General features: G+C 39.7%; 1 long non-coding RNA gene and 1 other non-coding gene across 2 annotated transcripts; both read right to left on the bottom strand.

The window, feature by feature from the left end:
- Window positions 1–8,218: 8,218 nt before the first annotated feature.
- On the bottom strand, window positions 8,219–14,212 carry LOC110478919 (uncharacterized). Its single transcript, XR_002466836.2, has 7 exons — window positions 14,115–14,212; window positions 12,373–12,422; window positions 11,850–11,919; window positions 11,191–11,271; window positions 9,990–10,019; window positions 9,407–9,459; window positions 8,219–8,838 (listed from the first exon to the last, which is right to left on the bottom strand). It is a non-coding gene; the product is annotated as an uncharacterized LOC110478919 (long non-coding RNA).
- Window positions 9,001–9,071, bottom strand: LOC116183517 (small nucleolar RNA SNORD50). The gene has a single exon (XR_004148149.1). It is a non-coding gene; the product is annotated as a small nucleolar RNA SNORD50 (small nucleolar RNA).
- Window positions 14,213–14,686: the final 474 nt, after the last annotated feature.

Genomic DNA, 14,686 nt, shown 5'->3' with positions numbered 1-14,686 from the left:
TTAGTGCCAACTTTTATTTTAATCCCTTAAGCATAGATTAAAATATCAGTCCTGGTTAGTAAATTTGGTGCATGAAACCTGTTAACAAATTTCAGATCAACAGTATTTACACAGACCTGCTGCAGCCAAAAGAGGCAGTGAGGAAAGTGCAGAAGAATTTTTTTTTTGTCTGAAAATATTTCAGACTCCTCCAGTCTCTGCACACAATGGAAAAAAATAGAACCAGAATTGAGGAGGGCAGGCTACTAAAGTAGAAACTTTTGTAAGCTATGCACAAAAACCCCCAACCTACACCAAAACATAAAGGAACACAAAGAACCCCAAACATGAGACATTCCCACCTTAGAAGTTCACTTGCTTTCTATAGCTCGGCCAAGGTGACACAAGTGGTTTCTTCCACTCTTAGGCTGATAGTGCTGGTAATACATCAGCTTTCCCTCTGAGCCTCTGACATCCCAACTAGTCAGATGTCTTAGCAAGCAGAGAGTCTATGCACCCCAACAATGACTAAGCTCATATTAAGGTTAAATCCCAGCATAAGGGGAGACTACCTCAGTGAACCACAGAAAACAAATACATAACTTACTGTTGCTTGGCCCAAGATAGTGTTTTCTGTATTATTTATCTTAATCACCAAAGTTGAGCAGTAGGATTAGACTGTATATGAAATCAAGACAGCCCAGGAATTTTCTAAAACCTCATTATGCTTCTTTTGGAAGCTTTAGCATAAGCTCAGAATGTTTTGCTTCCAGACCCAGATGCCAATTCTGCTGATAGTCCTTTTTGCTGCTATTATAGTAAAGGCTGTTATTTTCACAGACGTTAATTTCTGCCTTTTTAATGAATTTGAGGTGCCCGTTTCCCAGCCAAACTTCAAAATAGTCAAGGAGTGAAGAGCAAGTTCAACCAAGCCTATTTCTGCAGAATTCAGATATTTCTGAAACATGGTTATGGCTTTTTGGAGAATACTGTACAAAGCACAGTTGAGTTTTAGCCCTATTATATTAATTGTGAGTAGGACATATTTTTATTTAAAATAATACTCACCTTCCACTTTTTTTTTTCTAATGTCTACTTGATAGCCTGAAACTTTCCAGCAGAAGCTCAGTATGAACACAGAAGTAGAGAAAGAATTATTTCCTTTCCATATCTAAAACAACCTGAAGCCCTGCTATCAGGTGTCCTTGCTGAGATCTGCAATTTAGCTCCTAAGTGACTTATTTGCAGGCTCTGTCTCTGATATCTGAAACGCAAATCACAGCTGTCAAATCACATCAATTACAGGACCTGGTCTTGTTTTTAAAACTTACCATATATTTCAATTTCATTACACTATCCTTGAGTCCCAGAGATCTTACATTTTTTTCCCTGCACGGAAGTTTTGCATATTCTTACAGCCATTCTGGGATTAATACTGAATGCTTATGTAACAGTCTTACCAAATTTTGTGGGTTTTTTATGTTTAATACATAACTGCTAAAAGGAAAACAATACAGGAATTGTATAGAAGAGGAGGAATAGTATCTTTGAGAAACTGGGATAAAACTGAGTGCAATATAAAAGTTTTGGACACCAAGGTCCAGAGTAAGAAATTTTATGCTGGGAGATAGAGCAGATTATCTGCAGAAGTTTGAGCTTTCTATAAAAGATGTAACTTCAGGAAAGACCAAATATGCATACTTATTTTGTAATTTTAAATGCATTTTACTAGTTGATAGTCAACAATACTTCAGGATTCCCTGATCTCACCTCAGTGAAAAAAATCACAGCTAGAGAACTCCAAGTAGCCCTTAGCAAAAATCAACAGATAAAACAAAGAGACAGAGCACTCTAGGAGCACTACCTCAGAATCAGAATTCCTCTTCTTCTCTTATAGGTAGGTGAGAGAGTTTCACTATAGTGAACCATTTTTGTCACTGTCAGGATCAAAGTTTCTTCAACCAAAAACCAGAGCTAAGTAGCAATTTTCCCTTAAAAGTGCTGTCAGACAATAGCCATCAGGAAGTCAATAATCCTTACACTACAGGTCTCTCCACATTTGTAGCTCTAGCAAATCATATTTGTTCATATTTTTAAGGTAAAAGCTTTGGATTTTCCTATATCCACCATGGCTCATAAAGGGATTGTACTTTTATAGAAAATATATCAAGCAGTTGCTACAATTGTTCAGTGTAACTTTTTCAATTATAAAACTAGAAACTACACAATACTTTCAAGAGAAAGTACTCATACAATTTCCAGTCGTCTTCTCATACCATTTAAAAATACAGCAAAACCACGGCAAAACACATTGAAGCCAACTCCTGCCAGAGGATCACCATATTAAGATCTTTTTAGATGGAAAAAGGGTTTCCAGCAGCCTTACATCCTATATGTCAAATTAGCAGAAACTATACTGAACAACTTTTCACTAGCAAAAGAAATTAAGTTGAAACACATGTAAATGAAGACAAGTCAGTTCAGACAAGTTTAAGAGTACTACTTCAGAAACATTTTCAGAAGCCTAGACACTCTTCTCTGACACGCAATTTTTTGAGGAAACACTCAGCATTGAAATAGTAGCTATTATAAATGACTATTTCAAGATGTTTTAGAGGTAACTCCTGTTCCTGCTGTAAAACTTTTTATATTGTGTTTATAATCTGTGAAACAGGAAGAGGGAAAGGAGCACTAATTCCCACAAACCAAACTTCTGTTTGCAGTAGCAAATAAGCAGTTTAATAAAATTTTCAGAATCAGAAACTACATAATCCAACTACTTTCAGAAAACACTTATTCTAATATACTCTGGAGAATGAATAATCATACCCTGAACTGTTTTAAAGTTAAAATGACATTAAGAACTGCCCCTCACCATGTTTCAATATTGTACATTTCTGGTGGAGTGCGTGAAACAAAAGACAGCAATTTTGCTTGAATTTTTTGCTGCAGAAAATGACCTAACTACTAGACAGAGCTAATACACCATCATGGTTTCAGCTGGATTAGTTAGTTTTCTTCTTAATAGCAAATACTTCTTAGTGCTGTGGTTTGGATTCAGTATGAGAATAGAGTTGATAGCGGTTTGATGTTTGGGGCAGCACTACTTAGAAACAACCAGAAGCAACTGAGGAGGGGCTCAAGAAGCTGTGAGGGAGCAAGGCCAGGAGAGCTGACCCAAACTGGCCAAAAGGATATTCTATACTAGCATGTGATGCCCAGTACATAAACTGGGGGAAACTGGCCAGGAGGCATGGATCTTCTCTCAGGCTGGGTATGCTAGCAGGTGATCAGCAATTGTATTGTGTATCATCACTTTCTTACCTTGGGGTTTCTTTTTGTTGTCTTCCTTTATGGTACAATTATTATGTTGAATTTCAGTCCTGTTCTCATTTCAACCCATTGCTTTTACTTTTCCTCCTGTTCTCCTCTCCATCCTATGCGGGCAGGTAGGATATGGTACTTAGTTACTGGCTGGGCTTAAACCTCAATACACATAAGAGTTTAAGTCTCAAATGTTTTTCACAGGACTCTAGTACCTGCAATACTCCTCACTCTGAAAGAAACCAAGGTAAGCCAAGGGCTAATTGTTTTCTATTTTGTCAATGTAAGATATAGCAATAGCAGTATATTCTTCTTCAATGATCTTAAGAATATTTAAAAATACCTTTACTTTCCAGTGAATTTACCAATTTCAAGTGAAGGTCTAAGCATTTGTTTTATTAGTCCATTCATCTCTTTCTTTCCACAAAAAAAAAAAAAAAAAAAGAAAACAAACAAAAAAACCCACCAAAAAACGGGACTTCATTTTGGGACAGATATTAATAATTCTTCACCTGTCACTATAAAACTAGAACCATATTGCTGGGAGAGTGCTCCTTCAGTTAGGGAGAACTCCAGTTTCAGGAAAAAGATAGTTTTTATTGGTCTGGTGACAAGCCTTAAGTATAGCTCAGGGGTAAGTGCACACATGAGTACTTCAAATTTTCATACCCAATACAGCTCAGCTAAACAGCAAGGCTGTCCTAGCACAGGGGCCCTCGCTGAACTTCACTTGCCACTGTTTTTGGTAACATGAGAATCGAAAGTGACATCAGCTTCAGAAAGGGGGGGGAAGCTTTTACTTCAGCCCCCTCCCAATCCTACCCTCCCCTACACTTATTAACATTCCCACTACTTCATCTATTTTACAGCCCACATATCATTCATGTTTCAAATATTTTTAAATGGAACAGCACATAATTGCAAAGTAGTATTCAAACACAAACTAAGATCTCAGAAAATTCCCAAGTAAACTGCTGGAAAGGCTCTGCATATTTCTCCTGTTCCTTATACTGGTCATCCTCAGACAGAATACTGAACGAGGCAGACTTTGTCCCACTCAATACAGCCATTCTTCTGAGCATCAAACACCACTTTGTCCTCTGCAGCCTGCAGGAAGTTTGAGACAATGGCAGAGAAGTACTGTCTTCATAGCCCTGATAGCTCAACTGGACTATCAACTAAAAACCCACATGATGTTTGAGAGGAAGTAGAATTCATCGTTCTAATTGTATTTTTCCAGTTTATATCCTCTGAGGGAAATACAAGGGCAGACAAGCAAAATTGCTTGTAAAAATGGTTGTAACACCAAACAATAGAGAATTCAATTAATCAGACATGCCTTTACATAGTACATAAAGCCTCCATGTGTACTCCACTGAACTGAAATCACTATTTTTCTGTTAAATTCATCCATACTCCAGATGATAGCTCAAATATTGTCCTCTGGGACAAAGGGAGGGAGTGTGAAGAAAAGCTACCGAAGTTAGGGCTGAACACTTTTCAGTATAAAGAATACCTTTCCTTGGGCAAAGTCAAACACTTGCAGATTCTGCTGTGTCCATGTTTGAATGTCCTATGGAATGCTTTTCTTTACCAACTCATTTCATCTCCATGCTGGTTTTTAATTGACAGAACACATATCCCCAAACTTTGTATGGCAGATTTATAGAGTTAAGAGCCTTACTGTAGGAAAGATGGTAGGAACCCCAAGACCAGCACACAATATAGCTGCAGCCAGCCACACACTCCTCTGCAGAATGGCAGCCAGACAGCACAGCTTATTCTGAAATTCTTGTTCATTGGGATTTGATACTGCTGGTGTCACACCAGCAGTGTGGGTGCTGTGGCAAGATAACCACTGCTAGTTCAGTTTCACTCACTTGCAACTCTTGATTATAGATCACAACCTTCACCAGTAAGACAAGTTCTTCAGCAGGACAAAACCTCCCACCTTAACGAGAACCTTGTTACGTCAATAGTAGCAAAACATTTATGCAGAGCTACTCTCGAATCTTCCATGTGGTTGCAAGGTACTTCTCTTGCTAATAAGCTCAACATTCATTTAAGTCTCTGTTGGTTTTTCCCAGTTACTAAGATTGGTAAATGGCAAATTCTAGAACAGTTTGTTTAAACCACCGATTTCTTGGACTGCAGCCCAACAGCCATAGGACACTTCTAGCTCCCCACTAAATGATGGTTAGTGCAAGATTTCACCGGACTAAAGCACAAAAGCAGCAAAGTGCTTTCATGCTGTTTACTGCACAATCTTAAAGCTTTGAATCTAATAATCAGTATTGTAAACCCAAAGTTTCAATAACTGCATTTGCAGAGAAATCCCATGCCACATGTTCCCCATGCCACACAGTAACACACCATAACTACATCTTATCTCAATTGTATTATAAACATCATTCCAGAAACTGTACTGGAACTAAATCCCCAACTGGTTTGAAATCATATTAACCCACTCCCAAGGCAAAAAAGCCAGTTTCGATTCTTAAACTGGTTCTAAAAATGACCTTCCTACATAATTTTTACTGTTTTTATAAACTAGATCCTCTGGAAAATGTCATGGTTAAAACAGTAATTCACTTTTGTAAGCACTTGACTACCTATACTAATACACATTTTTTTATTTGCTACCAATTTTCAGTAGCTCAGTACAGGATCGTTCCTTGAGGAAGTTCTACAGCTCAATATTCAATATGCCTTACCATTGGCCACATCTACTTTTTTTTATATGCTGAGAGGCCAGTATTTTTAATCATATAGTATTCTGAGACACACCTCCACCACACAGATATGCAGTAACTTTATTTCCTGGCACCCTTTATCTATTGCTGCCAATCCTATGTCCCAGACCATCCCCAAAAAATGTTTTAGAACATATAGAGTAAGACTGTCATTAAGTACTTTGGGTACCTGGTGCCAACCACAACTCTGGGGTGGCACTATTTCATCCCCAACATCACAGGATTATCTCACTTTCACCAAGTTTACTGCACACACAGCATTGTAGTTAAAGGTTTTAACATTTGCTATTAACATTGGTAATTAATACTTGGTTTAATGTTGAAACTGAATCTTGAATTAACATTTAGTATTAACATCAGAATGAAGATGGTACCTTTTTTCTCAAAAACACATGCCACTCTTCTGACTCTGTAATGAAGCCATAGATCCCTTATAAAATCTAAAAAGTACTTACCAAATATTGCTCTTTATTAACTATTCTCTGCTCTTTGACATCTTGATACACAGAAAAGGACTGACGTAGCTAAGACTGACAACTTGTGGACTTACCAGCCAAGCAGTTCTACTAAATGCCCACTTTTTGTAGATCTGCAGTAGAAGATTGAGACTAATCTTACCTCCCCACTTCTTGAGTACAGTCGTATTTTTTGTCCTGGAGTCACTCAAGCACAATATGAAGCTTTGTGTGCCCAGTACATGTGGCACCAGTCAGCAAAAGGCCACATTGCCTCCATAGCTCTTGACATGTACAAGCAGTCAAGAACACCGTGGTGTGATCCACAGCTTATGTGCAACAGCCATGACTTAACAACCTCATCTTTATTCAAAAGCATATGTAAAACATGGCATGTAAAAATATGCACCATTCCCAGCAACATTTGTTAACAGAAACAAGTTATTATTGAAAGCAATCAAGAGAAAGCTATTTTCTACTTTATTTCTGCAGATCTTGATATTCAATAGACTGATTTACCATTCCTTGCTCAAAAAGAGCAGCCTTTAGCCAAAGAAGCAGGCCACTGTTTAATAAGAAAACCATAGGAGATACTGAATGAGCCAATGCACTCCTGGAGTTCACATCCTTGGCATCCACTTCAGTAGCATGATGGATACTTATTTTTGACATTTCCAATGCTTTATGTGCTGTTCCTGGTAATGTTTATACTTCATACTACTTTTGACAGAAAATTGGACTTTACATAGAATTTGTCATTGATGAACAGATACACCCCCATGAACTACAGGGCTGTTTTATATATTTTGGATGATTTCAAAGTTATTCAGTTATAGTAGGAATTATGCTATCATTATGTTTCTGCCTTTACAAAGAATTCCTGACAATAAGGCTTGAAAGTCATGTTTCAAGGCAAATTTTATCTTATGTACACCCTGAGTTGTCTTTAAATTTACTTGGTGACCAACTTATCATCCTCCATTCTTGTGTGGAAGGGACAGTTTGCTGACTACAGGAAATATGCTGCTATTACGATTACACCACCAGTACTTTTGAAGTGACTGTTCAAAGCTGTCTTAGTTGCAAGATGTAGCTGGGGGTGTGTATTCTATTGCTATTTATTAGAGGTGTGGCAGTTATCTTCTGTTAATTGGGCAGTTTTCTGTATCTCTTCCACATCCAACCCTCCCTCTGGGGAGGTATCTTCTGTTAATGGTCATTCCTTGACTGACAAAATTGCATTATCTCATTGGGAGAGGCTCTGCCCAGAGGGAGGAGCCAAGCATTCCTATCTGGATATAATCTGAGGTTTGGAATACCACAAGGCAACCTTTTCTCACTGGATTCCCAGGAGCAGCTTTCTTCTCCACTGGATTTCCAGAGGAAGGTCAGGGCCATCTACACCACCAGTGGACCTTCAGAGGAAAACTCCACCCTTCTACAGGATCACTACTTCAACAGAACCACACCTGTTGCTCCAAAGTACTCCAGCCACCATCTAACTGGACTGCTACCAACATCCTGATTCCCACAGGGTTGTCAGGTTGTATTCTGACTCTATCAGTGTTGTTTTGTATTACTGCTTTTTTATTTTTCCTAATAAAGAACTGTTATTCCTATTCCCATATCTCTGCCTGAGAGCTCCTTAATTTTAAAATTATAGTATTTTGGGAGAGGGTTTACATTTTTCCATTTCAAGGGAGGCTCTTGCCTTCCTTAGCAGACACCTGTCTTTTCAAACCAAGACAAAAGCCCAAGTTGCAATGTACGTTAGCTCTCTTCCCACTACCAACCTCTTTCCCCCACAGAGCAAGCAAAGCAAGCAAGTACTGCTGCCAGTGAATTCCTCAAAGGGCAGTTCCACTCTTGTGGTACTAGTCTTCTCCTGCTGAAGCAGCAGCTCATAAAACCCTGACTCCTCACTCCCTCACCAGACACAGTGATGCAAGCTGTAGACATTGTCTTTGCTTTCGACCTTTTTACAGGGTCTGCCTGTGAGCTCCACTCCCGAGTTATCACAGATCTCCAGTATCTGCAAGACTGTGCACCTATACGGTATTTTAAAAGGGTAAATAGTCAAGGGGTTTTTCATGCACTCCTTTCCCTAATATCACTGCTACACTTCCAGCAGAAGACAGTTCAGTATTTTGGAAAGATGGTGTTTTAAATATCTACAGACATTATCTACTGGACAAAACTGCAGCTATTTTAGCAGGCTTTTCAAAAGCATTAACTCCAAGCCACAGTATTTCTTCAGGTGTTACACTTCCTTCTGGTTACATCATCCACATTTGTCAGGCAGTTCTGACAAGTGCTCCCATTCATCTCTGAAAAAGGAGAACAAGATCTTAGTAACAGTTCATTCAAGGAAGAAATTTCAATTTGCAAGTAAGCACACAACAGTTTGTATTAACATGCTGCTAATTCTGAAAAAAACCCCAAAAAACCTAAACACACAGACTAACACTTCTCAGAAAGTTTTTTGTCTCGTCTCAGATTCCGGATCCGTATAAAGTTTTTCAACAACAAATTCAGGTTCGGGATAGGATCATCACAGATGAGACAAAAGCAGCACATGAACAATACATTTAGTAGGAAATAGCCCATAAGGTTTCTAATTGCTTAGTTTTTGTATTACATCTAACATTTTGTTGTATTTCAGTAATAGTGTACACTTATTTAAAACTCCTTGTAGGTTTGAAAGCTAAGCAAGGTTAGGCACAGCTATCAGCTCACACTGTGCCTTGGGGAACAAGTGCTTTTTAAATGACTATGACTTACCATATCAATTGATCAATTATGTTTGTAACTATCATACTGCAAAAAAATCTGAACTGTAAACATGGTTACTTTACTTAGAATCAGAAAATGTTTATGAGCTTTTCAGTTACATACCTGAATAAGCCAAAAGCACTTGTTCCTGCTTGTTTTCTACAAAACACATTTTCCTGTAAAAAAGAGATTTATAAATTCAGAGAAGTTTTCTTTCATCACTCAAAATACAACCTGCCATCAAACATAGGTTGGATATTGGGAAGAAGTTTTTTACAAAAAGAGTGATAAAGTACTGGAATGGTCTGCCCAGGGAGGTGGTAGAGTCACCATCCCTGGATGTGTTTTTAAAAAAAAGACTGGATGTGGCTCTTGATGCCATGGTTTAGTTGAGCACGGACTGGACTCTGTGATCTTGAAGGTCTCTTCCAACCTTGTGATTCTGTGATCCAATCAGCCTCTCGTACAGACCAAACTGCATTTTTCAATATGTGCTGCATTAGTATCAGCACACTGCAAGTTCTGTGAAACTTCAATCAAAAGTGTAGTCATATCACAGTACAATTTGTTTTGCTCCTTTTGCCCAGCTATTGCTCAAGCTGGGTATGAACTATGATAGGAGGGGGAATTACACTTGATTATCAGGATATCTGACACTGGCAATTTGCCTATCAGGATTAAAAATAATATTTACTAGAATTCATACCTTCTATTCAGAGGCAGCCTTCAAGCATCTCTGCAAAGACACAAAACACACTGGTTAGTTAATACTAACAAGGTTTGCTACTTCTAACTTTTTTCTAGGTGAGCAATAAAGTCACACCCTTTTCTACCTGCAATAGTGCCTGTCTAAACAATACAGCATCTTATAGGCAGCACTGCTGCCCAAGAAGTTTCACTTATACACTTGAACTTCACATACTAGAACAAAACCCACTGTTCAAAAGAAAGTACTGATAGCTAACAAAGTATTTAAAAGTACCTTTCTTGAATAAGGAGTAGAATGAAGTTACAGATGTGTAGCAACACAGGAAAATGAGACATTCTCACTCCCTCTGTTGTAACTTTTTAACTACAACCAGCCGATGGACCCGAACACCAGTGCAGTACAGTGAATTTCACTGAAAAATGTTAAGTTCAGCTACTTAGGTGGGAATGAAGTTCCTGGAGAAACCACTATTATTCTTAAAGCACAGTAAGCATTTGTGAGCATTCTTTTTGCCTGCTTCAAGTACATTATACCAGCCCTTGAGAAGTAATTTATCTCTGGAGCTGAAATAGAATTTAGAATTCACTACAATTTACCATCAAATTCCACCTTTGTAATTAGACATTTCCTAAATGCTCACATGTGAATGAGCCCCAAATTAATTGTCCTAAGAGGACTGAAGTGAAAACATCATCCCTAGCTTTCAAACTTCCTAACCAAACCTGACTAATGCTTGTTATTTACCCACTATAAGGCAGAATATTCTTTAACACTTCCTCCTCTCTGCTCTTTAAAGATGCAAGCTTCTACAGCAGTATTTATTTGTGTCAACACAGACCTGAGGTGGGTTTAAACAACGCAACAACATTCTTATTCACAGCCTGGTACATGCTGGCACCTCACTTGTACACAGCAACAGCATTAAACCAACAGCAGCTTGGATGGTTTATGATTGAAAAATTGTAAGTGGTTTGATCTCAGTAGCCAAAGCCTTTAGAAATTGCTCATCAATGCATCAGGTTTGGCAGTTTTAGCATGATTCACCATTATCCACAAGGATCAGTGACAGGAACTGTAACACCATTCATACATTTATATATTCCACAAGACAACATTCACCTCTTTCACTAGCAGTGTACTAAATGGGAATAAATTACAACCAATAAAAAATGTCTGCTGTTTATTCAATACATATTACCTTTTCTTTTATTTCCTGTCTCGAGGAAATCTTTCTTCAGCATATGTCGCATTCCCATTACTTGAAACTGTTCATGCCACTCTAGAAATTGAGTAAAATCACAAATTACAACAAGTTCATGTATAATGCTACATAAGCCAGTAAGAACAACCAATTTCTACTTTTGTAACAACTGGTTATAAGCATTTGAATAAAATTTAAATGAATACAGATCCTGGATCTTTATGAATACAAATGCTTTTTTCTTTCTTTCAAGGAAGTGAGGATATCAACTATACATTAAAAAAACGAATACCCATTTTTATTAAATTACAGGAATATTTGCTTATTTATATTAATAAGCATCCAGATGTCCTTTTTTTTTTTTTTTTGACTAAACACTGCTTCATACTCATTTCCCAATAAAGTGCAAATTCACAATTAAAAGCTATACTGAAGTGAACTTTAAATTTTGTACAAACACTTCAGGATAGGCATTTTACCAGCTCCACCAACACAAATATCTATTCCCAAACCCCCCAGCCCACACAGCTCTAGACCATGTCAAACATGCCCAAAATTACTGATGCCTCAATTTTAAAGCTAATGACACAACTACTAATTTAATCCTATGCATCATCTTCTAATCCATTTATCCCCACTGATAATTTAGAACATACTCAGCTTTCAGGAAAATCCACTTGTGTGTATGACGTATTCTTCTACTTGTGACAGGCCTTCCATGAAATGCTAAAATTAAAGATAAGCAAAATTATCTTTTAAACTAGAGAACATCTCTCTCATGTTACTATGTCAGAAACATAACCACCAAGCACTAAAAAACTGACATTTTCATACAATTTAATACTCTTCTGAAAGGGTGAAATGCCCAACAAAGTGAAATTTTGTAAGCAAAAGAAGTCTACTAAAAACTAACCTACAGACTGACTTTAACTCAAAGAGCACCAAACTCAAAAATTATCAAATAATTACTTATCACTTTGATAGCAGTTATGAAAACGCAATGTAGTTTTTCATTTCTGTCCTACTTAGTAGCCATACAAAACTGATACTCTCTGGCACTTCCCATACTTTGAGAGACAAAAATACAGAAACCAAGTTATGAAACACATGCATTTGAGTTGGTCTAAAACAGAAATGCAGTTACTTCTAGAGCAACATTAAAAATTCCAGAGCTGTTACCTTAATGTGCAATGTACTTGACACCGTTGAAAACCTCCTCTCCATCACACCTAAAAACAAATATGGACAGCCTTACAACTTGAAATCACCGGATTTAATATTACCAGGCCAGCAAGTCACATACATTATGAGGCAATAATCATCAACACAATCTTTAGAAGCAGTACATTAAGTACTAAACCATAAGTGCGCAGAAGAAAAGCAATAAGAAATGCACTTTTAAGCAACAAACGATTTGCAAGTTACTCCTATTTGAAATCTCATATGAAAAGCATTGTAGAAATAACTGCATGTTCCCACTGCTAAACCTCAGTCCAAAGACCTTTTAAGGAAAAGTCATCTCCAGTTTTTAATCATTTTTAAGAACTGACTGAAGTTGGGTTTAGAGAATTGTTTTAACCATGTAACAATTATCAAAATCCACCAACTCAAGCAGTCTAAAAAATGTGTGACAATACATTATCACTTGAATGTGCTTATTTAAAATATCTCACTCTGTACTACACAGACCTAAAAAATGCACTGAGCAATGAAAGATAACCTATCACATATTTTTGTTTCCTATCACAAAAACAAAGGTATAGAAAGCCTTAGTTAAGCTTCTACTTCTTGTGTGCAATAAAATTAACGCCTGAGTGCAAGAAACTCAATAATCAAGGGTTACTAATGGTTTAAGTTAGAAAAATTTACTGTTTGGTAATGTAATATGTGACTCAAACTGTTAGACAAGATAATTAAACACACAATGAATGCACCTGACAACTTCCTATGCAAATCCACCCACATCCTAATCTTTGCTTGCAGGTAAGAGCCTGGAATTGTACATACATATAGTTAATGGTATTTCCCGTTCTTTTTGAAGCATTATGGGTTCAATGACCTCAGCATTTCATAGGAAGGACAAAAAGGCATCTTAAGCACACAATAGGCTTCTGTCAGTACTTTGGGGTGGTGGTTTACTTTTATAACGAATCTCTCTTTATTATGCTATGTCATTGTCTTAAAAATACAAAAACATAATTACTTAGAACATAATCTTATGATTTATATCAGGGATCACCTAAATGTTGTGGGTCTTTTTTCCTTGGGATGCTATGTAGATTTCACAGTACTTCTCTAAGTTTTCTGCTGTGCAGCAATGCCATGATGCCGGTCAGTGAGCCCTCTATAAAGATGTACGGGTAGCACAAGCATGTGCACCAGCCCTCTGCCACATGAACAAGGCGATTCCGCCTTATCCAGCATTTAATGCATGCACCCGGGTGTCTGAAGGCTGCCGCCCTGTGCAGGGCTGCCCCAGCCGCGGCTGAGGGCTCAGCAGGGGCAGCACCCCCGCACCAGCCCCGGCCGCCACGGGCGGGGATCAAAATGGCGCGGGCCCGGCAGCGCCACGCGGGTCACCGCCGCCTACCGATCCCAGCCTGCCCCGCGCCCCGGGACGCGGCTTCCGGCAGGGAGCCTGCCGCGGGGCATGCTGAGACATGTAGTCCAGTAAGTCCCCTCGCACCTCCGCGGCTCTCAGCAGGGCACCCTGCACGGGCGGCTGCGGCCCCACAGCCGGGTTACGGTTGCCTTTCGCCTGGCTCTATTCGCGCCTCCCAAGGGTGAGAGCTTCCCCTGACGGCTCCATCCTCAGGCACTATGAGACCGGCACTGCGGGCGATCGTCCCGAACATCCAAGCAAAAGGAAGAAGCCATCCCCCGCCGGGGCAGCAGCACACACGCATCCCGCACCGCCTTACCGTGTACCGCCGCACCAGGCGCTCCGCGGGGAAAAAGGGGGCGGGGCGCGCGCGCGCCAGCTTTATATGTTCGCTGCAGGGTGGGAACGAGGCTGGCCACGCCCCCTGCGCGCGGGCCGAGGGGCGGAGGCGTCGCGCGGAGCTGGGGCGGGAGCGCGCCTGGCTGTCGGGGGCGCGCGGCGGGGCGGGCGCTGCCGCGCTGCCCGCGCGGGCCGGACGCTGAGGGGCCGCGGGAGCGGCCGGGCGGGGCCGCTCGCACGGCTTGCGTTACAGGTTTCACGGGAAAACGCACAGCGTGGTACGCCAGTTTCTACTCCACCTCCCAAACCTAAAGAACGTGTTTCTCGAAGAATCGTAGCGTCTTTAAGGTTAAAAAAGACCTGAGATAATCGAATCCAACCTGTGTCCGAGCACCACCACGTTAACCAGACCATGGCGCTAAGTGCCTCATCCAGTCTCTCCTCAAACACCTCCAGGGATAGTGACTCCAGCACCTCCCTGCGCAGCCCATTCCAATGCCTAAACACCCTTTCTGTGAAGAAATTCCTAATGTCCAGCTTCAACCTCCCCTG

Source organism: Lonchura striata, chromosome 3, assembly GCF_046129695.1.
Source record: "Lonchura striata isolate bLonStr1 chromosome 3, bLonStr1.mat, whole genome shotgun sequence".
Taxonomy (NCBI): domain Eukaryota; kingdom Metazoa; phylum Chordata; class Aves; order Passeriformes; family Estrildidae; genus Lonchura; species Lonchura striata.
This window is presented reverse-complemented; position numbering and strand designations above follow the sequence as displayed.